The 24,100-nt window shown below is 37.8% G+C and overlaps 1 long non-coding RNA gene across 1 annotated transcript in view; it reads right to left on the bottom strand.

Annotated features, from left to right (window-relative positions):
- LOC122805840 overlaps positions 1–12,210 on the bottom strand; it is a 360,059-nt gene extending 347,849 nt beyond the window's left edge. Inside the window, exon 1 of the long non-coding RNA XR_006365467.1 lies at positions 12,132–12,210. This is a non-coding gene — a long non-coding RNA (uncharacterized LOC122805840). The remainder of the gene's footprint in view (positions 1–12,131) is intronic.
- Between the last annotated feature and the right edge of the window lie 11,890 nt (positions 12,211–24,100).

Here is a 24,100-nt window from a genome sequence, read left to right as displayed (position 1 = left end):
AGTTCTTAGATACTTATTTATTATTTATTTATTGACATTTGTTAACCAGGAAAGCCCACTGGGTCAGTAACCCATTTTCTGTGGAGGCCCAGAGAGAAAAGCTCCACAAAATACATAAACAATGTTGTCAAAAGTTTTAAAATAAGTTTAACAAATATTGCAAATATAAGAGGCAAACATAGTACAATTCAACACTTCTTAAGGTTTACATTAGTATGCATTAAGAGTCATTAAATATAGATAGAGTAAAAGATGTTGCACATGTAGAACAGTATGGACATGAAACAGTACCATCTGTAGTGTGAGTGAAGAAATAGAAAAAAATGTATAGTAGGTATAAAGAAATTGTACGTCTGTTTTTTATACCTTGCACTATCCTAATATTTAGTTAATGGGCTATCTTTTGGGTGTTTTGTTTGTGTGGCCAGGCACAGGATGGATTATTTAGGTAATAAGATTTTTAAAGCTGTCTTAAAAGTTTTTTGTGTGATCAATGTGGGTTGTATGAGATAGTAAGTTGTTACATAATTTGGCAATGTTATGGGAGTGTGAAGATAGGTGAAGGCTGCCAGCCTAGCCAGATAGAATTTTATAGATAATTCTGTCATTTGTAAATATTAATGTAAGCCACAGGCTTGTTGTTTTAAATGTGAAAAGACTGCATTGGATATCGAACTGCAAAAATGTAACAACAGTGCACTCTGCTGTAACAAAGCTGATAAGTCAATGTCAAAATTAGGAGCTGAGATATCTAGAGGGATGCATCCTGCTTATTGCTTTGAGCCGAGAGTTAATGGCTAGAATTTGCATGTATAATTTCTTTTATTGCCCTGGCTTCCTGACCAGCTGCAAGATCAATAGGGCTATTAACCTCTGAGTTCTGTAAGCCTGGGAACCAGAAAGAAATAATGTAATCTGAAATGAATCAGTGGTACTATGTTATCAATTTAAGGACAGAAAGAATGAGAACGTTAGACCATTTGTCTTGAGAACATCCAACATCATCAGCACTGCCTGTATCTATATGTTTTCTCTTAGAAATAGCTAGGAATTAGGAAGATTAGACTAAGTGTTTTTCTGTGATGTCAGAACTTTTCTACTGTATCATTTTAAACATTTCTTTGTGATCTCTGAAGTCTTGACCAGCACTGTGTAGTAAGAATTATTGTCTTGTGTTTTTATTATTTATTATTAAATATTTTTAAACCTTTCAACTGTGGTTGTTTTGTGTAGAGATAATTTAAGCTCTAGAGTGCATTGCATATATATATATATATATATATATATATATATATATATATATATATATATATATATATATATATATATATATATATATTATATATTATATATATATATATATATATATATATATATATATATATATAGTGATACTGTACCAAGTCACACTAAATATGCTTTGCTGTTCAGTCACACTTACCATTTGGATAATAATATTGCATAGTAATAATTGGACACCCTTTAATAAGGGTGTTTGAGTAGCAGATAAATATTAGCTGGGTGGTGGCAGTGATTCCTACCATATAGTCTGGGTAAAAGGGGCACAGCTGGAGAACCTGTGCCAGCCTTCCCCAGGAGTGTCTGCATGGTTGTATATAACTATTATCTCAAAGTGTGTATATGTGTCAGCTACTTGGGCAGGGAATCAAAGCACTGGCTAGACAGAGAGGGTGCTACAGATTTTAGCTTGCCGATTAGGCTGAGATCTGGACCCTATAGCTGTGCCAGCGGGAAGTCTTATTGGGGACCTAGAGAGAAAGGGATAAACCAGCTCCAGACTGACTGTGAGCTATGTGTACTCTTAAGGTAGATTGTATTTTACTGTGTATGTATTTATTATCCTTTCCCTATATGGACGCCCCTCACTGGTGTTAGTGGTGAGGATCGAGGCACCTTGATTGCTGGGCCAGTGCATGGTTGTCATAGGGAGTACAGACATTGTCCTGCTCTTTTGTTGGGTTTTGTTACAGTTATCAAGTACTTGCAGGAGAATCTTAGTGTTCTGGTAGGAACATATGTATGTAGAATTGAAGTCAGTGCTGGGCAGTCATTGGGTTTGTAGATTAGCTTATGGGCTGTGGTTAGTTGGGTATATTGAAGATGGTGGGAAAACTCTAGCCAGTCCAGGTCAGTGATAGCTTGGCAGTGATGATTCCTGTGAAGGCTTATGTAGCCGAAGTACCAGAAGACATTAAATCACAGCAGTTTTCAGCTCCAGAGTGTGGTTGTTTTTTTTCAGTGATGAGAACGGTAAGGTATTCTGGAGGCAAATTTGGCTATTTTGTAATAACAATATTGTAGTTTATTACTAAGGGTTGAGTGAAGGCTGATAAAAATGGCACTACCATATAGGAGGGAAAGGATGAGTAATGTACTGGCAAGTTTTGTTTTGGTGTGGTTATCCAAGTAAAGTTTGTGATGATATAGTTTGCCTAATTTAAAGTGTATTTTCTTTATAGCGTTGAGGATATGTGGTTCATAACTGAGTTTGTTGTCTAGTGTTATGCCTAGCAGTTTGGCTGTTTTCACTATTTTGATTTCTGTACTATCCTTAGCAAGGATTTTAAAGTCAATGTCAGGTGATTTTGTAGAGAAAAGTAAAAGTTTAGTTGTTTTGGGGTTTAATATTAGTTGTGCATTAATAAGCCATGATTCAGTAGAAGTAAAGGCTTTCTGTGTAACTGTAAGGAGATCTGAGAAATTGTTGGAGGTGGATATTAGTGTAGAATCATCTGCATATTGGATAAGGTTTTGGATGTGGGGGGGTTTGTGAAGATCATTGATAAAGGTATTAAACAGCAGTGGTCCTAGAATGGATCCTTGTGGGACCCCTATGTTGTTATTTTGTTAATAAGATTGTACATTATAACACCTTACTGACTGTTCCCTATTGTGTAGGTAAGAGGTAAACCATTTAAGGGATTTAGGAGAGCATCTTAATTTTGATAGTTGATATAGCAGCTTGGTATGTGATACCATGTCAAAAGCCTTAGATAGGTCCAGTAGGATTACTGAGGTAGGATGACCAGCATTTATGGCTTTGTTAATAGTGTCAGAAAAAGAGAGTAGGGCAGTGATAGTGCTGGTACTTACTTAAAGAAGTACTTTTTTCCAAAAGGTCTGAATAGGAGAGTAGAGTACTAATGAAAAGTACTGCTGTCATTGCTGCTGTGAAGGTCATTCAAGGATAACTTATGCATGAGTTTATTAGAAAGGACCAGTGTCTGTAGTTGATCCATTTATAGGTGAAGCAGGAGGGAAGAAAGGCATCTCTTTCATTTAAATGTAGCCAGTTAGCCTTTTTTATGCTATGATGGTGATTCTAACTTATGAATCTACATGTTGTTTTAAGGAAGTCTATAATAGATTTGCATCACATGCTGCATATAAGGCTGTAAGTAACCGACTTTACTCTAATCTTCATGTAAGAACAGCTTTTGGTAATGCAGAGCCAGCTTCAGGAATGAGACGGCTGGAGACTAACTATCATGGCTTTAGATGAGGATGACTTTTCTTACTATTAGCTACATATGGTGTGAGATTCACTGAAGGGCCAAGGTGTCATCCCAGGTATACAAAATAGTTCTGTTACAGTATTTTATTGTTTTATGTCAAGTATAGTGACAGAATAATTAATCCTTAATTTCTTAATACATTCAAGTAGCATAACTGCTGATTTGGAGGGGATGAGATTGAATTTGCTGTATTTAAAGTAGGAAAAATTGCTGTGAAGTTCTTTTGCTAGAGCACGTCCTACTACTTGGATTAAGTGAGCAGGACAGTATAGAAGTATGTCTTTTCTAGGAAAAATCAGGGATAAAGGAAAATGACATTGCTGATGTTAGTAATAAAGAGTGAGAATAGTACTGGTAGAGTACTAATGAAAAGTGAGAATAGTACTGGTTAGAGTACTAATGAAGAATGAGAATAGTACTGGGTAGAGTACTAATGAAGAGTGAGAATAGTATTGGGACTAATACTAATGGAGTGAGAGAGAGAGAAAGAGAACAGAATTGGGCCTATTACTAATTAAGAGTAAGAATATTATTGGGCCTAGTACTAATGAAGGGTGAGAAAAGCATTGGGACTAGTACTAATGAAGAGAGAGAGAGAGAGAACAGCATTGAGCCTATTACTTTTTAAGAGTGGGAACAGTATTGGGCCTAGTACTAATGAAGAGTGAGAATGGTAATGGGCATAATATTAATGAAGAGAGTGAATATGAGTAGTACTGAACACGTACTAATGAAGGAAGAGAATAGCAGTGGGCATAGTACTAATGAAGAGAGGCAGAATAATATTGGGCCTAGTACTGAACAAAGTGGCACTTCTGATGAGAATGTTGCTTTACATGAGAGTTGGTTATTATATATGTAATGCATTAACTCTACTGTTTGGCAGAGAGTTCAATAGCGCTGAGATATCATTTGTTCCAAATGCTCATATTTTGTATTGTTAGCAATACAAAGGTAGTATTAATACCCTCAGATGCTCATTTTAGGTCAATGAATTAACCTGTACTTAATTCTTTATGGTGACCTGAACTACCACAAACTTAATTAGATACATCATTCTGCCCATGTCAGTAGTGAAACAGGAGCTTATGTTTTTGTCTGGTGATTGCCCTGCCATCTTATCTTTGTATTTATGCACAGTTTGGATAAATCAAATTACCTTCTCATCCTCACTTCTGAACACAGCACTCAACTAGACAAAGTCATAATTATCCAGCTAAAATAAAGAATTGTCCCTGCGAACCGGAGTTTCTACCTTCACTCATTGTGTCCTTTCCTAATGTTATCTCATGATACACTGCTGCATAATGTCACATGGTATACCTTACAGCTGTGTTTATTATGAATCTACTCAATGATTCAATATTGGTTAGCAATTATTCTTCATATATGAATATTCCTGATATGATGATATTCAAATAAACAATGCATATTAACTTTATTCTAATTGTGCCTTACAGCAACTCATTCCCTCCATTACAGCTCTTTTGAGTGTGGCTTGAACCTTGAAAAAAATGTTCTGATTACCTTACAGTTCTAACAAATACTCATTGAGAGAGGGCAATTATCAGTACAATTGTATTTGCCATCATGTATGCTTCAAGATAAAATCTTCTGATACCTTGTATGTAGCATGATTTTGGAATTATTAATGCAAATATGAACAAGCAGTATCTGATGCCTAGAGGAACAGTAGGAGGTAACTGCAGAAACACCTTGGGGTGCACTTGGCTGTAATAAGTTAATAGGATTGCTGCCTTTGATTTATTTTATTATTATTTTTTTTATTTTATTTTAGATTTGTTGACCGGGAGGGTCTGACTGAGCTGAAGCCCTTTTTCATCAGAGGCCCGGGAGAAAAGCTGCTTGTAATATAAACAATTTTGCACTTCCAAGGTAATTAAGAAACACTTACAGTAATATGTAATGCTTAAAAGTCAAAAGAAGACAACAAATGTAAATAATGACAGTATATCATTATAAATAAAGGTATAAATGCATAGGAAGTTTCATGAAAAGCAGAGGAAGTTATTTAGGCTAAATGTTATGCAATACATGAACTATTTATCCCATGTTATTACCCACTAGTTATTCTTATCTCACCTCAGAGGATAATCTATGAGGGGTGTTATCACCCTATGCCCACCAAGTCATTTCTGTCATTACACTGAATCTGTCATTCATCCTACATTATCTTTCTATGCCATGTATGTATACTTGGAGTCCAACAGATATAAACAGATTCGAGAAATATATATCAGTAGTTAAATAGAAAAAATGAGTTTGTTGTCTAAAGCTGAATAATGTACAACTGAGATATTTTGAATGAGTACAATTTGAAGAACTGATATGTTAACCTACTTAAAACATGAGTACAGGATACAAGTGTAGTATCAAACGCTTAGGACCATCCAAAAATACAGCAATATTGTTGAATACCAATCGAGACACACTGGTAGCACTTATAGAGGACGAATCTTTTATTTGGAGACAAAAAATGAGCGCTTTCGCGTGGACACCCACGCTTCATCAGATGTTTTAATGAAGATGCCTTCTTAGTTTAAATACTTGTTCAAAAGGCGGGAAAATGCTCATTAAACAATTAATTACTTTAAATAGTTAATACATACAAATCAAGGCAGAATCATGTCACTGTTAAAAGGGGTACATCCAAACTAAAGCAAAACTAAAAATGGCAACCATATTTCATGTTTCTTACGTCTTATTGAAACAGCAACACTAAAAATGTATATACTAAAGTGCCTGTTTATATACTGTTTTAGAACATATAATATTAAAACATATAGTTTTGAACCCCTTAGAGCAAAACTATCATTTCTTTCACTCGTATGCAAATATATATAAAACCTTGATGAAGATTTTATAATGATAGTAACAATGGCTAAAATTATATTCATGAGTGTAACATATTAAACATAATTCATGAAGGCACGAAAAACAATAACTTCAAACGCCAAAAAGTGAACCTAATTATATGAGTGTATCATAAATATAATGTGTATGTCCTTCAGGCACTTCTCATGAAGGGTAAAAATACATATAAAACTCATAAAATCATGCTTATAAAAGTAAACAAAACAGAACAAAGTTGATCACTGTGTATAGCATATCTATGATGCTATAAAAAGCATCAAGAATACTTATACGTCATCATATTGATTCAACCTGATGTATGTGGACAAGTTGTCAAAAGATTATCAAAAAATTATTATTTAATTAATGAATTAACATCAGTGCTGTATCACTGATGCATTCAAGTTAACATAGGAATTAAAATAAAATAAAAATAAAGATAAAACACATAAATATTAATCATGTGCTGTATATGCAAATAAATAGAGTTAATAGCTGGTGGCTAAATATACTCTGAAGGATATGTACTACAAAATATATACTAAAACATGTAGATACATATATCAGCCAAACGACTATACATAAGGAACAACCTATATCTTTAGTCTATATGTATGTCCTATCTCTAAAGCTAGCTTACTTCTTCAATAAACATATGTATATATGTATATATAAAGTTAATATGAAAATCAATAAATAAAACAAAACCTTAGTGTGTAACTAATAAATAATGGTACCAAAAAGTGTACCAAAAAGATACTACAAACATCCTACTTATCTATCAGATACTAAAGCTGGTTTAATTGACACTTGGTTATTAATACCTGGCTCTAAATGTGCAGCCAGCCTTAGGATCCAATTGAGTTCCGTGAGTGCGAGTTGATTCTCCTTGTCTCCACCTCTAACATCCTGTTTAACTATCTGTAAAACTCTAAAACAGAATGTGTGCGTTGGAAACTCTATAACGTGTCTAGCTAGAGCATTGGTGTCATTGGACTTCCGTATGTCGTATAAGTGGTTATAGATACGTTCATGGAGTTTCCTCTTTGTGAGCCCTACATAGAATGCCTTGCATTTATTACAATTTGCAAGGTATATCACATTAGAAGTATTGCAGTTTGCCCAAAAGCGTGGTTTAAAAACATATTCACTGGTAGGATGATGGAAGTGCTGTATTTTTGTGATATAGCTACATCTTTTACAGTCATAGCAGGGATAAGTGCCAAACTTTTTGATGGTAATGGGATATTGTATTTGATTGGCATGTTGTCCCCTGAAGTGTGAATCATGACACAATAGTCTCTTAAGATTTTTGCTATTTCTATATATAAACCTCGGATATCTGCCTATGATGCTTTTGGTTTGAGGGTCCGTGGCTAAAATATGCCAGTTATTACTGACAACTTGTTGTATCTTATTGATGTCACTAGTATAGCTAATAACATAATTAACTTGGTTGTCTCTAACCTCATTCTTTTTATAAGGCATAAAATTGTCTTTTCTATGCCTCAAGGTGGGATGTAATTTGTCCACTTGGTCTGTATGATCCAGGACTTCAGATCTAATACTCTTAACCATGGAAGGGCTGTATCCTCGATTTATAAACAGTTCCTCCATGTATTGTGCTTCCTTATCTAAATCTTCAGGTCTATTGCACAATCTGTAAATCCTAGTGAATTGACTTTTAACAATAGCTTGAAAAGTATGTCGAGGATGCATACTATTAAAGCTAAGCATGGAATTTTTCCAAGTGGGTTTTCTATATAGCGTTGTGTCTATTTTGCCTTCTTTATTTAATCTTAGTGTGACATCTAGGAAATCAATTTCTTTATCAGAGATTTCTTGCGTAAACCTTAGGAATGTGGTAGTAGTATTTAGGAACTGCATAAAGGACTCAAAAGAAGTCTGTGTGCCTTCCCAAATGACAATGACATCATCAACAAAACGCCTGTAGAATTTAATATATCTGAAATCCTCATGTGTGAACAGGTAGAGTTTCTCCCACCATAAAACTACCAAGTTGGCGTAGGTGTTGGCGCAGGGGGTGCCCATGGCTACCCCCCACTTTTGTAGATATGTTGACTCACCAAACATAAATACATTATTGTATAACACCAATTCCAGTAGCTGATCTATAAGTATAATTCTGTCTTTTGAAAAGTTTGTATCCTGAGATAAAAGTTCATTTATATATTGCATTCCTATATCATTAGGTATAGATGTAAAAAGATCTCTAACATCCAAGGTAATTAAAAGATGTTTTTGTGCACAATCTATGGTTAATTCGTTTATGTCTTCCAGAAGATCATAAGTATCCTTAAGTATGGTAGATGATTGTTCCACTACAGGTCTCAGAATCTTTTCTATCATCTGGGAGACATGTGCAGTTATCCATTTATCTCCCGAAACTATAGGTCTCAAAGGGACCGGGTATCTACCTTTATGTACCTTGGGTATGCCTTTTATTATAGGAATGATGGGGTATTCTATATGCAGAAACTCATAGGCTTCCTGGCTAATCTGTCGACACATGAGGAGATCATACAGAACGTCCTTAACCATCTTGATGATATTCACTACTTCCTTAGGGGTGATGGAACTATATGTGTCAGTCTGAGATAACATTCGAGTCATGCTGTCGTTATATTCCTGACTGTCTAATACTACTACTCCCCCTCCCTTGTCTGCTGGTTTTATTACAATCTGGGTGTTTTGTTTGAGCTCTTTAAGGGAGCGGTATTCCTGTGGTGTAAAGTTATGATATCTCCCTTTCTTATTTGCCTTGCTGAAAACCGTATAGTACTGATCTTCACATGCCCTGAGAAAACATTCTATATGTAATGGTATAACAGGAATAAATGTACTTGGTGTTCTAAACAGTACTTTCTCTGGTTCATATGTCACATCATTTTTAAATAACAGTTTCAGCGAAAGCTTTCTACAAAACAATCTTAGGTCAAGCAACGTACCAGTTAGAGTTGCCGGCGTAGCCGGTATAAAACTCAACCCTCTGTTTAATATTTGTACTGTAGTCCGATCCAGAGTAATACTAGAAAGATTGAATAGTAACCCAGAAGTCAGTATTTTTTCCTCCTGTTCATTCCTGGTGATTCCGCTGAGTTCTTCCTCTTCCGAGAACCCCTGCTGTGTGATCGTCCCCTCTGCGAGTAGGGGATAGGTCGTTTCTGATAGGGTAAAAAATTCACCAGGGACGGTAGAGCAGTAGATGTATTCTTCGGTTTAGCTCCCGTCAATGCTGAGGTAGTATGCAGCACAAGGGCCTCCTGGTTGGGAGGAGGCGTGTCAGTATGTCCGGTTTCAATCGTGATATGTTCTGCAGGTGATATCACTTCCGCTTCCCTGGTTACCATGGAGGCAGGCGTTGATGGTAACGCTGATGCTACAATATGTTTGTAGGTAGGTTTCTTTGATGGTTGGACAGTGGCAACTTCTGGCTGTAATGTCGAATCTTCCTGGTTGGTAGCCTGATGTCTCGGCCAAAGGAAAACTTGGCCCTTTTGAAAGTCCTGGTAATCACGTAATAGCTTTTTTTGCTTAGTGATTCTTAATCTATCACTAAAGCTGTTAATTTGAGACAAAGTGTAATTAACTTTGCTTAAACAATAGTCTGAGGTGAAACGTTCAGTTAATTGTTGATATAGTTTGTCAGTCTCGCTCCTTAGCTGGGTTTCTAAGGGCGAAAAATAGTCCAGCATTAGCTGTGCGTATTTGAATCCTAGTTCTATATTTAAGTCCTGCCAGCGTTTAAGTAATTCAGGGTGCGAGTCCCCATAAGTGGGCATACAGAACACCCGCATGCCCCTGGGGACCACCCTGAAGTGAATGCATGCTTCCAAATGTAGCCTTTGCCAGGCATATCTCTGTAACTGATAGAGATTATCTTCAACTGTTCTTAATGAAGAATGAAATTCCATAAGGTTCTCACCGTTGGTTGTGGAAACGCCAGGTCTGGCTTCTCCTAGAAAATCCAGAGACAATAAAGGGTTGTCTTGTAGATGTGTTAATCCATTCCATAAAGATGAGGCATCCCTCGGCTCCGGATCCAGGTGAATAATAGGCTCCATAGCGTGCTGGATAGCGTAGACCAAAAAACCAAGAAATAAACCGATGTGAAGGTAGCTATCCTGCTGAATGATACCACACCAAAAATAAAGGAAACTGAGTACAGGATACAAGTGTAGTATCAAACACTTAGGACCATCCAAAAATACAGCAATATTGTTGAATACCAATCGAGACACACTGGTAGCACTTATAGAGGACGAATCTTTTATTTGGAGACAAAAAATGAGCGCTTTCGCGTGGACACCCACGCTTCAGCAGATGTTTTAATGAAGATGTCTTCTTAGTTTAAATACTTGTTCAAAAGGCGGGAAAATGCTCATTAAACAATTAATTACTTTAAATAGTTAATACGTACAAATCAAGGCAGAATCATGTCACTGTTAAAAGGGGTACATCCAAACTAAAGCAAAACTAAAAATGGCAACCATATTTCATGTTTCTTACGTCTTATTGAAACAGCAACACTAAAAATGTATATACTAAAGTGCCTGTTTATATACTGTTTTAGAACATATAATATTAAAACATATAGTTTTGAACCCCTTAGAGCAAAACTATCATTTCTTTCACTCGTATGCAAATATATATAAAACCTTGATGAAGATTTTATAATGATAGTAACAATGGCTAAAATTATATTCATGAGTGTAACATATTAAACATAATTCATGAAGGCACGAAAAACAATAACTTCAAACGCCAAAAAGTGAACCTAATTATATGAGTGTATCATAAATATAATGTGTATGTCCTTCAGGCACTTCTCATGAAGGGTAAAAATACATATAAAACATGCTAAACCTTCAAAACTGTGTTAATGATTAAAGCTTATCCTCATCATAGAAACAATAATGCTCCATAAAAGTAACACGAAGTACATAAAATTGAAATTGGTTCACAAGGAAAGAAACATCTCTTGTCAATACATACCATTCATACCAGAAATGATACCTGATGCAAACGCAGGTAAATATTCTGGTGTATACAAAACTGCACCCCCCCCCCGACAATACGGCTAAGTACCAAGACAAATATCTAATCCAGTTGTCCTCTGTCTGCCTATACTTTACCAATTTTTTTCAGTCACAATTAAAATATGCAGTATTTCTCCCAAGTAATTTGTTTGCCCACACCATTCCACTCATGTTTAAAAAGAGCAACTTACTGCTATCAGAGAATAACATTTTTACTGTTCACAGTGAGTTTAGCACTGTTCTTACACCTATAACAGTGCAGGCTTCATTCCAGAATAGCTATTGATATCTCAGGTAATACAGTGGTCATATCCCCAACAAGGACATCATACTCCAAGGCAGGAAATAATTAGAGGCTGTACCTTCTATATCCTTCATCAAAATTTCATGTCTACTGACCACATTCACTCTGAATGCATATATTTTAATGTTAATTCTGAGTACCATACACAATTTGGCAAATGATCCATTTTCTATAACAAATATAAGGCTGTGTGTAACATTGTGGTTCTATGGGTCTTGTTAGGCTCATTTTGTAACATTACAGCTATAGAACTACATGCATTAAGTCTTATTTTCATAATTTACATAAAGCCACTTCAGCTGCAATCTGTAAATAGTCATGCACTACATTAGTTTAAAAAAGATACAACATACTTACGAGAGTAAAGTGTTATAGACAACAGAACAGAAAGGAGGAGACCTAGTGTAATCCAACGTGCAATACTCCATATTGGATTTAGTCCTAAAAAAGAAGTGTTGATGCATATGAATTAAAATATATGTGGAGGGTAAAGTTCTTGTGCAGTCACATCACTGTTTCACTATTTATCAGCCAGTTCTTTATAATACAGTCTGCTTTGTCCTCACTTCCATCAGCCTAATGTGTTTGTTCCTTTGTTTCAAAATAACAAATGTGCATAAATAGTTTATCCTTTAACATGTGTTGAGTGTGAAAGTTCTAAATTAATATTCAATAGTACTGCAGAATCAGGTCCCTGATAATGGAGATCTTTTTAAGGAGTCAATACAATCTGTTGTGAGTGAAACTGCCTGCTTAGCATTGTAGCATGCTTGTGTGAATATTTTCAATGTATAGTTGCACCAAGATTCATAATTGTGAAAATTTTAATAAGATGTGCACAGTTCCTGCCATAAAGGAATCCATTTATATTCTAATGGTATGCAAGTATCCAACTGAGAGTATTTAGCAATTCAAATGTTATATTGGAAATATATTTTCGATGGTCTATCTTCATTCTCCTCCTGTGGCTTGTTTGGCATAAATGTATCTATTGGTACTTGTCTAGATACACTTGCCCCCTACAGTACATATGTATGTTATGTCTTAAATATATTTTTGTTCATTTAGATGAAGTGAGAACATTTTCTTGCACAAGCCAAGATGACAGCAGGAATATATACATGCAGAATAGTAGTGGTACATATTCATTTAATGAATATTTTTGAATTAAGTAATTACATCTCCACAATTAAATTTAAAAAAAAATGAACTTTAATTTTACAAGTAATATGAGCTATTTACTGATGTCAAATGCAAATCTTGGAGAGCAAGTTAAAAACATATTGGTTAACAAGTTAAGTCCACTGGGTACACATGTTTTGTAAAGTTACAAAGTTATACCACTACTTTATTTCAAAACCAGTCTGGGGTTCTTTTTATAACATTCAGCAGAGTTAAGAAACAAGGCCTGTGAAATAATGAACCTCACCCATTCCTTCTTAAAGCACCAGTCACACACTTAAACATAATTAGTATCAACATGCTCCAGTTCTGGGCTATTGCAGAGAGTTTTCCAGAAGTAAGAACTGATGTTTTCGAGCAATTTGAAGATCTCAGCCACCAGGTAATGAGTTAAGTTGGAATGTGCCAAGTTTCTGCTCTGCCAGGATCCACAGTTAACAATTACAGACATTCTGCTTTTAGTGATTTATTACTGTGTACTGAGCTGTGTAGTCAGAAGAACAATTTAACAAATGTAAAAGCAAAAGTTAAAAGCTGCTGCTACACATTTAAAGTGTCTTCCCCCAGCCCCTACCCCCCACTCCTGCTGCTTATATGCAGTAACTCTGCTCACGATGTACCTCAGAGAAGAGGGGATACTCTGCAGCAGTTTCAGATTAATATATATATTTCCAAGTAAGCACACTTAATTTCATGCAGATCAGGGGATCAAGGTTCTGATTTTTGCTGGTACAGTTAGCTAACATATAATGGGGACCTCACAGATCCCTATCACCCTGTCTTTTTAAGTAGAAGAGAAAGACTATAACATTTTCTTCTTAAGCAAATACCATTCAGTGCAATCATCATCAGGCTAATATAATATTCACTTTTTTAAATTCCTTGGAACCCTTTTCCTTGGTAGTATCATAAGATAGTAAATGTTTACATTATTTAAACTATGCAGTACATTGCAACCTACATTGTCTAAAGCCCAGTTAAAAAAAAACACATTCATAGTATTTCATGCATAGCATTTAAGATTCTCAGGTTTCTTTACAATGTTTAAGAAATACTGTCATAGTCATTTAATGAGAATAATTTACAGTATATTACCAGGTTTAGTTTTGGAGAAATACCATCACGCATCAAAATGTATATGGGGGGGGCGGGTATATTTATGGCTCCAAAATATGTCACAAAGTTCAGAAGATTCGGGATCTTTGCTTGGAAGTATTTCTCCAAAGGATTTTTCTCAGGTAGATTGCAAATATTGGATGTGTGATGTAGAAGAAAGAGATAACTGGGAACATATTTTTTGGAAGTGTAATGAGTTGACAGACTTTAAAAATTCCCTGCAGACTACTCTGTCAGAAATACTGCATGAGTAAACTGGTATAACTAACAAAATTATTTTTTTTGATCTGGGTACAAGATCTGAATAGCTTAGACATAGTCACACCTTTCTGAATTTAATTCTAGTGGCTGCCAAAAAAGCAATTTCTAGAAAATGGAAATCAAAGTTTAAACCAACAGTAACAGAAGCAGTGACTAGAGTAACAGAGATGAAACAACTGGAAGTGGGATCTTTAGAAATGGGTAGGAGAAATTTACATAGAAAAAATGGGAATTGTGCGAACAATATGTGCAGAATAATGTTTTGGAGAAGGAATGAGGCTGAAGGGAAGGCAGGATTTGAAACAGTTTTGTAATGTTTGAATAAATGACTGGATAGATTATAACTGATGTATAATTTTTGCAAATGAAAATATGTCAATATGGTTTGTTTTAATTTGTATAGACGTAGATTGCCTATGTCATAAGTGATAATTTAATAAGGATGTTTTTTGTTTAAAAAAAGTCTTTACTGTATGCCTTTAGACAAAAAAAATAGTTCATGTATGCTGCCCATTAGCAATAGTTATCATGTAGTTGTCATGCACACAATATTATTCTGGCTTGTACAGAGACATATGCTTATTCTTTTTCTTCTGTTTCATAAACAGAGATTGTCTGTTTTGGAAATTATATCCCCGGGATACATGAAGCTCGGTGCAAGGACGGTGTTAGCCTTGCACCGAGCGTGCGGCGTAGAGATGGCGCAGCAGCACCATATGCATATTAATGAAGGCGCGCTGCAGCACCGTCCATGTGCACAGGAAATGTGCACGAGTGCAGGGGGTGTGTTTAAGCGCTGCACGGAGGCGTGAACATGCCTGCTACAGTTGTGCAACCTAAAATACTGCCTAGTACAGCCTACCTGCAATAGTAATCAAACCTGTCAGTGTCCGTGGATACTGAAATGTATGCAAAGCATACAAGAGAGTTCCACGAACACCAAAATAAAATCACAGGAGTAAACACACACGCACATAGCTGAATGTTGAGCTCCCATCCCTAGAACTATTACATTTAAAACCCTGTGTCCGTATTTCATTGTTGTGTTGATTTTTATATCAAGTGGAAGTAAAACGCAGCGTGTTTGTGTGCTGCTGCCCTTTCCTAATCCTAGCCCAGTGGTTAGAGCATTCGCTTAATACCTGCCCATTCGCGGTCTGAGTCATCCTTGTCTGGACGGCCAAATAATTAATGGGTATTACCTGGGTCAACCTACCATGTCATGAAAGATAAGTATTTGCTTGTACCTATGTGCATGAAGTACAGCATGTGGAAGACCAGATATGCTAGGGCTGGTTTCACAACCATAATGGTATCAGAGATATGTAGAGTAGGCAATGTATACTGCTGTCTGTGCCATGGGCTAACAACCAGAGAAGGGAAGGATGGTGTGTATGTGGATTCGGGGGGGGGGGGTGATGGGTAATGTAATAATTCACCAAGGGGAGACTGGGTCGGATGTACAATAGGTGAACTGGAGGTGTACAATGGAGCAGTGGGAGAATCAAAAAGGATACTAAAGAACATATATTCACATCCCCAAATACACCCTGTCAGGTCATATTGCAGAACACAATCCCACAAACATATGAACATTAAAATGTATAATACACATGTACAGAAATGGTACTGGCTCGCACTCACATAATGGTTTGGCCTGAATTGAGCCATCCAACCCCTACACCCCTGGATACATAACTGAATACCCATCGTCCCTTCCACAGCACACACCCCCCCTTGCTGAACATCCACCAAAACCACCCATACTCGGACTGCTAGCTTGGGCCAGCCATATCTGAACATAGTGCCCCCTACCCACATCTATTAGGCAGTCTCACCCTAGGTAGTCTCAGGCCTTCAAACTAGGTATCCCATGCATGTATAACCCTCCCTTATTTTCATATAACAAAAAGAATGGGGGTCATCGGCGTCCACAATTTTTGGACATCCCTCATGGGATAAGTGTCTGTTCTCAAGATTAGACTTGGTGGGACAACACGATTTCCACCCCCGTTGACATCTGGACACAAGTTATATTAGCAGCACTTGTCCACAACCCTGCTCAGCCTCCACCCGGTCCTGCAGAACCTACGACTCAGGATTAAACACCTGACCATGTTGCATGTCTCCCCATGTGCATTATCGGGAATATATACATTTCACATGTTTCCTAGAAGCTTCCCCATAGCCATTTTCCAAATATTACACGTCCACAAATTGTATACCCTGCCCAGGTTCCACGTCGTAATGATGCACACAACTCCTATATACAAACGGTACAGGTCCTTCCCGGATGCGGGTGTTCATATACATGGCCATGTATAACCGCATATATGTAGTCATATATCTATAAATGTACATACTTATATTCACATAGCTACAGCTACACATCACACATACATGCATATAAGTAGTTGTCAAGTATGTGTCCTATTCATAAATATGTATACTTGCAAATGTATACATATGTCTATCAGAATGAACATTAACATGTACTATACATATGTACACCAACCGACTGTCACATTTGTTGCCAGTAGTGTGGAATGCCTGTAGTAAAGTCATATATCCTAACTACCATCCATGCAGAATGTATCACGGATGGTTTAGTGGTCAATCCAGTGACTATGGTGTTTCTGTTCCTGGGTCCAAGCCATGCAAGGGCTGCTAATTTTATATGATGCCCAGAATAATGGCTGTCGGATATAGGGTGATTAAGGCACTTTCAAGCAGATGTAAGCGGGTATGCATGGCAGTAATTCAACATTATGGGAAATGTAAATAAGCATGTAGGTGTATATGTATGTGTATGTACAGACAGATATATATATATATATATATGTATATATATATATATATATATATATATATGTGTGTGTGTGTGTGTGTATAGATATATATATATATATATATATATATATATATATATATATATATATATGTGTGTGTGTGTATATATATATATATCTGTTTATATTTATATATATATATATATATATATATATATATATAAAATATATATATATATATATATATATATATATATATGTGTGTGTGTATATATATATATATATATATATATATATATTCATGAAGAATGAACATGGTCACAATAAAGCATTCATAATAAATGTGAAGGAAAACAGCGCTGTCATATCAAGCTGGCCAGAGGTGAGCAAACCTCCTGCATGTCCAACCACAGGTAGGATGCTAACATTTGGACTAACTTTATCCACATGCTAAGTCTGACTTTCAGACAGGTACAGGGCAGTCCCAGTCTCCAGTTGGACGAGCCGAAGACTGGAAGACTATTTGAACACCCTGACCATTATATGAACATATTTTCCAGGACTATAAGCTTGGGATGTCTGAATATACTTGGAGTGAGCCAACATATGGAACATGTGTAGAGCAGTAGGGAGTGGCGCATGTGTAGTGGTGTGGTTTTCTTCCAACTGGAGAATGGATAACTGCTGTGTTAGTGAAGTATTGCGGCGTGTGTCTGGGCAAATGAAGCAGCACAGCAACATTGTAGTGGTTAGAGCATCAACCTAACAAGCAGACATTGTTGGTTCGACTGCAGCACACACCATTTACAACGCTGAATCTGTATACGAGTATATTTTTATGCTGTATAATGATATAATACCATTGAAATGTGAACTAGAGTGATGTATCACAGTAAGAATGGAGAAGGTGTTTGCGTGACATTGCAAAATGGAAAACCGCTGCTGAAAAGTGTTGTACTCACCCTTTATCCAATGGCCCTTGTTCTACCCAGCAACACTATAAACTGCCTCGGCAAGGCTAAACGCCAGGACCCAACACCACAACCAATGTGATTTACTACTAAGCCACGGCAGTTATACTTAACTCTGATGTTATCACAAACATAGCATACAGCACAGTCATTCAACAGTATGATCAAAGTAAATAATCATGTAGATGTATATGCATGTGTACGTACAGATATATATCTCTGTAAAGAATGAACATGGTCACAATAAAGCATTCATAATGAATGTGAAGGAAAACAGCAGCGGAACTCCCGTATGATTTAGTGCTTTCATATCAAGCTGGCCAGAGGTGAGCAAACCCCCTGCATCTCCAACCACAGGTAGGATGCTAACAGTGGGACTAACTTTGTCCACGTGCTAAGTCTGACTTTCAAACAGGTACAGGGCAGTCCCAATCCCCAGTTGGATGAGCCAAAAACCAGAAGACTATTTGAACACCCTGACCATTATATGAACGTATGTTCCAGGACTATAAGCTTGGAACGTCTGAATATACTTGGAGTGAGTCAACATGAGGGATGGGTCTAGAGCAGTAGGGAGTGGCACACATATAGTGGTGTGGTTTTTCCAACTGGAGAATGGATGACTGCTGTTTTAGTAAAGTGTTGAGGTGTGTGTTCGGGTAACTCTGACCATGGGTATACATCAAAATGAAGCAGCACACCAATAGTGTAATGGTTAGAGCATCCGCCTAACGGACAGGCATTCACGGTTCAAGTTCAACTATAGCACATATCATTTTCCATGTGGAATGAATGTCATTCTGCTGTAAAACTGACATAATAACATGCAAAAGTGAACTTGATTATCGCATGGGACTTTTAACCAAATCCATTCAATCAAAGTGGTACTGTCATAATGAATAAGGCACAAGTAAGCACAAATAAGCAGCAGTAAACATATATAACAAACAGTAAGCAAATCTGAGTGCACTTGTGTGGGTGTAAGCAGTGCCCAGCATAGGAAATGTATATAAGTATGTACAGATGTAATATATATATATCTATATCTATATATATATATATATATATATATATATACTTATATATATATATATTTATATTTATATTTATATATACACACACAGACACGCACACATATATACACACACACAGATATATACATATACACAGACACACACACATATATATATATAAATATATATATATATATATATATATATATATATATATATATATATATATATATGAAGAATGAACATCGTAACAATAAAGCATAGAAAGGAATGAGAAGGGAATCAACAGCAACTATAGTATTATATAGTGCTGTCAGCGTATGTCATATCAAGCTGGCCAGGAGTGAGCAAAGCAGTGCTACTCACACCACAGTCAGGATTTTACCAGTGGGACTAACATTGTTGATCCGCTAAGTCTACTTTACAAACAATCAAAGGATAGTCCCCAGTGGGACTACCAAAAATTGACAGCATATTTGGATCTCCGTGCATTACACAAGCAAGGGCAGGTATGTTCAAGGACTAAATGGTGGGAGAGCATGATAATACATGTGTTGGGACAACATACGTGTAGGGCCCCTAATGCTGGGGGGAGGGCAATGTGTGGAGGTGTGTCATGGCTGTGAAAGCAACTGGATAATGGATGGATTGCTTGTATGTTGAACTTGGGTGGGGTCGAAGAACCATGGGTATGTGATTATGGATCCAGGAGTGTTATGGTTGGATGGCCTGGTTCTAATTGGACCACCTCGTGAAGGCCAGCGAGTTAGTTATAAGTATGTATGCATACACACATTCATACATCTGTATGTAGAAGTACATTCCCTGTAACATATCCATTCCATTTTCAGACATAAACACATGAATATGCCCTTACAAACCTCGACAGTAGATAGAATTTCATGCAGGGTACATATCACCATGTCATGACTAATTAACAGAAGAAAGGAATGTCATGTTATTTGCAAGTATTTCCTTATTACTGATTTTCTGTCTGTGTGACTTACCGGGGAAACACTTTAAAGCAATCGCTCCGCTGTAATGCAATACCTTAACACGTCTGCCAGGCAGATGTGTGTAAAATTAGACTAGTTACTTGGTTAAACATTTAATTATTAACACAAGCGTTTTTTACTGACGTGCTCAGCAGGCATGTTAATGAGCTGCATTACACCTGAATGATTGCATTAATAGTGTTGCCCCAATAACAGAAATGTACCCATTCAACAGTATAGGACATGTATTCAATTATGTAGATGTATGTGTGTTAATGTCTATATATATATATATATATATATATATATATATATATATATATATATATATAAATATAGATATATAAATATAGATATTTATATATATATATATATATATATATATATATATATATATATATATATATAGATAGATATAGATAGATATACATACATAGATATAGATTATATATCCCAAGTACAAACCTCATGACACCAAAGCATTAGAAAAGAATGAAAAGGAAAACACCTGCAGCTAATGTGTTATGTGCTGGTGTTAATCCCAAGGCAAGTGTGTTTCTGTCCGACACATGGGTTCAGACTGTAGTCTGGGTAATAATAGGGTTGCTGACGTTACTCACCAGGCCTATTGCCAAATGTATGGGTTTGTCTCGCCAACCCAGTCACTTGGCTGATTGTGACATATATGGCCACTATATAAGAAAAGTACATAACATGCTCCCCAACACATCCAGTGGCTAGACACTCACAGCTACCAACACACAGGATATGACTGACAAACACACACACCTGCTATGCCTCGGAATAGAACACCTATCTAACTACTGTAACACAATACAGCATTACACAGTTACAGAACGTGCTACCGAGATTATTGGGTTATGGCAGTCCGGGAGGTGTATTTCTAGGTGGGTGTCATCAGCAGGCCTGCCAAAGTTGAGTATATGAATTGTACGGAGTGTGAGTACTCTAAAAGTATTTGTCTGTCCTCAGGCAGACAGACACACACACAGTTGGCAAGTCTGGGATTAGAACACTGACCTAACTACTTTATCACACTACAGCAATATGTAGTTACAGAACACACTACAGAGACTACTGGGCTGTGACTTTCACAGAGGTGTATTTCTAGGCAAGTGACATCAGCAGCCTTGCCAAAGTTGAGTATATGAATTGTACGGACTGTGAGTAGCCTATAAAGCATTTCTCGCTACACAGTCTGAGACAGACAGATATGCACACAATCACACACACAATTGGCAAGTCTGGGGTTATAACTACTACCTAGCTAGTTTATCACTTCAGCAGTATGCAGTTATGGGATATGCCCTCGCAAAGGTGTATTTCACACTGGATGACCTCAGCAGGCTTGTCATAATACTGCTATGGGGAGGGCAGTGTGTGCATGGGCCATAACCCATTCATGTAGGGTTGACATGCCACATGCAGAAACACACGGGGTCATATGTCACAGGTACATGTATACAGCTACTAGATGACTACTTCCTTGTACAGTCATGTTGCACAGCTGGCACGTGCACCACATAGTCTGTCATGCTGACAGATACTGGTGGCTTGTATCTGCAGTGAATGACATCTGCACCTCATGTGTTTGGGGCCCTTTGGCTGTGTGCTGGGTGGGACAGGCCCGGATGGCACCTTGTCATGGTCAACCTCTTCCACACATCTATGTCCATCTATCTTTAGCTTATTATAGTGTGTTGTCTTTACATATATGCCTGTATTCCTATCCACTGTGTGTGCAAGGCAGGAGTGGTGCATACTGACATGTGTCTGCATTAAGAACAGTGACTGCCAGATATGTCTAGACCACTGGTGTTTGCAGACATGGCCTTCATGTGTTTGTGTGTGAGCATGCCCAGTATGACCTTTCAGTATGTTGTTGACTGACATTGCCTTCATACCTTCATGTGTGTGAGCATGCCCAGTATGGCCATCTGTATCGCATGTGTGGATCAAGTCCAGGTAGTTTGTACTGCGGTGCTGACCTTTGTGTTCTACACCAACAGGTAGCATGCTGTGTCTGCAGGGTATCCATTGGTCATTTGGCATTGACTGTTGCTACATTTCTGCATAGCAGAGAGGACACCTGACTGTATCTACATTCCTACACAGGAGCAAGGGGGGCACACCTGACTGTTGCTATAAGTGTACATTGGATGGGGGGGCACACGACACTTGTACACATTTGCTAGGACTGTACTGGTATGTCAGGTACTCCATTTCAGTGTGTAGTCTTACCTATTGTGCTGGCTAGAGGCATGCCAGTGTACTACAGATCTTAGCTTTAATTACCAACATATTAGTTTCTGACTTCCTAGCCTTCACAAATTACATCCAACTGCCTGGCCTGCTGTAGTCTATCTGTGTGGGTCTGGTGGAGGGGTTACCCATAGGGCACATTCAGAGGCCATAGTACAGCATTTGTTTGTGTCTGTCTACACCTGCCCTGCTGGCTGAGACTTGTGTGGGTCTTATGGACACACATGTTGCTCAGCCCATTACCTGCAGTGGGTTTTGTCACCCTGTGTAGTACTGGCACCAGTAGTGACACCAGTATGTGTTAAAGATGTCATGGTGCCACTATGGGTGTCTACTGTCTTCTGCTTTAACATTCTGCCACCCAATTTCCTTGCATGCTCACATCTATACCAAAGCTACAGGTAACAATACATTCTACTCCATTTGACAATTGGTAGGTTGATTGACTTATCTTGAGGGTGTGCCAGAGTTGAGGATGGTGCTGGAGGGCTGCCTATGTCGGATGCACATAGTACATTCTCTATACATTATTGAGGACAGGTAGTGTCATGTTTGGTATCCCTTTTACTGACTGTGTGAATCAGAGAGGGTGTCATTCCCTGGGTCCCTACTGTGTCAGTGCATATGCTATGCATTGCCTCTTTGCCAAGGCCAGGTCATACTGGGCACGCCTCCTTCTGCCTACTGTGTCAGGCTCAGATTTTTCCCCCTCCAAGTCACTCTGTGCCTGTACAGGCCTTGGCATTTCTGATGGGTGTCATCAGCCACGGCTCCAGTGGGTACCCAGCATCCCCCACTAGGTGACCATAGGGGATGTCCATATCAGCAAATCTGTGGTACAGCTGCATCAGATGCCATATTTCTGAATCGTCATAGCTTCCAGGGCAGCCAGCACACATATTCATTATAATGCCCTGGGCATCACATATGACCTGGCAGTTGATGGAGGGGATGCCCCTGCAGGTGATGTAGGTCCTACCCTGCTCACTGGGTGGTGCTTTGATGCGTAAGTGTGTGCAGTCTACAGTACCCACTACCCCAGGTTATTCTGCTATTTTGTGGAAGAGATGCATATTGCTGGTCAACACCTCACGCGTGTTGAGGAAATATACATGCTCACTGGCATGTGCTGACATGGCATCCAGGAACTGGTGGAATACTCCGGATGCTGATGCCTGTGAAATCCACATGATATCCCCAGTTGTGCTTTGGGAGGTACCTGTGGCTAGTATACCTAGGCCTACACATACCTTGGTATCCACTGGGTTGGGATCCCCTCGGCCAGTTGGATGTGTCAGGTGTGGCTGGTACAGCTCAACAATTTGTTGTAGGAGGTTTCTGTCCACCCTATAGCACTCCACTATCTCCAGCTCATGTAGCCCCTGGTAGGTTACCCTGAGTCTGTACACTCTTCTCTGTCTCCTCACTGTGGGTTGTTCAGCAGCATTCACATCCTCATCACCCTCAGCCTCTTGCACATGTTGTTCTATGTTTCCTGCTGCAGCCCTTCTCCTTTTGTAGGTTTGTTTGTTAAAATTTCCCTGCTTGTATACACCAGTGGTGTAGAGTGTGGAAAAATCAGAGAGGAAGGTGTTTGCTAAATTTATAGTAGTGTTCTGGGCTGAGCTGGTCTGCTGCCTCTGTAATTGGCTGATTCTGATACATTTCACCTGTCAGCTCAGCTAGTTCTCCTTGATTACTTTCCTACTGCTGTAT

This window comes from Protopterus annectens, chromosome 7.part0, assembly GCF_019279795.1.
Source record: "Protopterus annectens isolate FY-2018-M chromosome 7.part0, PAN1.0, whole genome shotgun sequence".
NCBI lineage: Eukaryota > Metazoa > Chordata > Ceratodontiformes > Protopteridae > Protopterus > Protopterus annectens.
The sequence above is the reverse complement of the archived record's forward strand: the minus strand, read 5'-3'. Positions and strand labels throughout refer to the sequence as shown.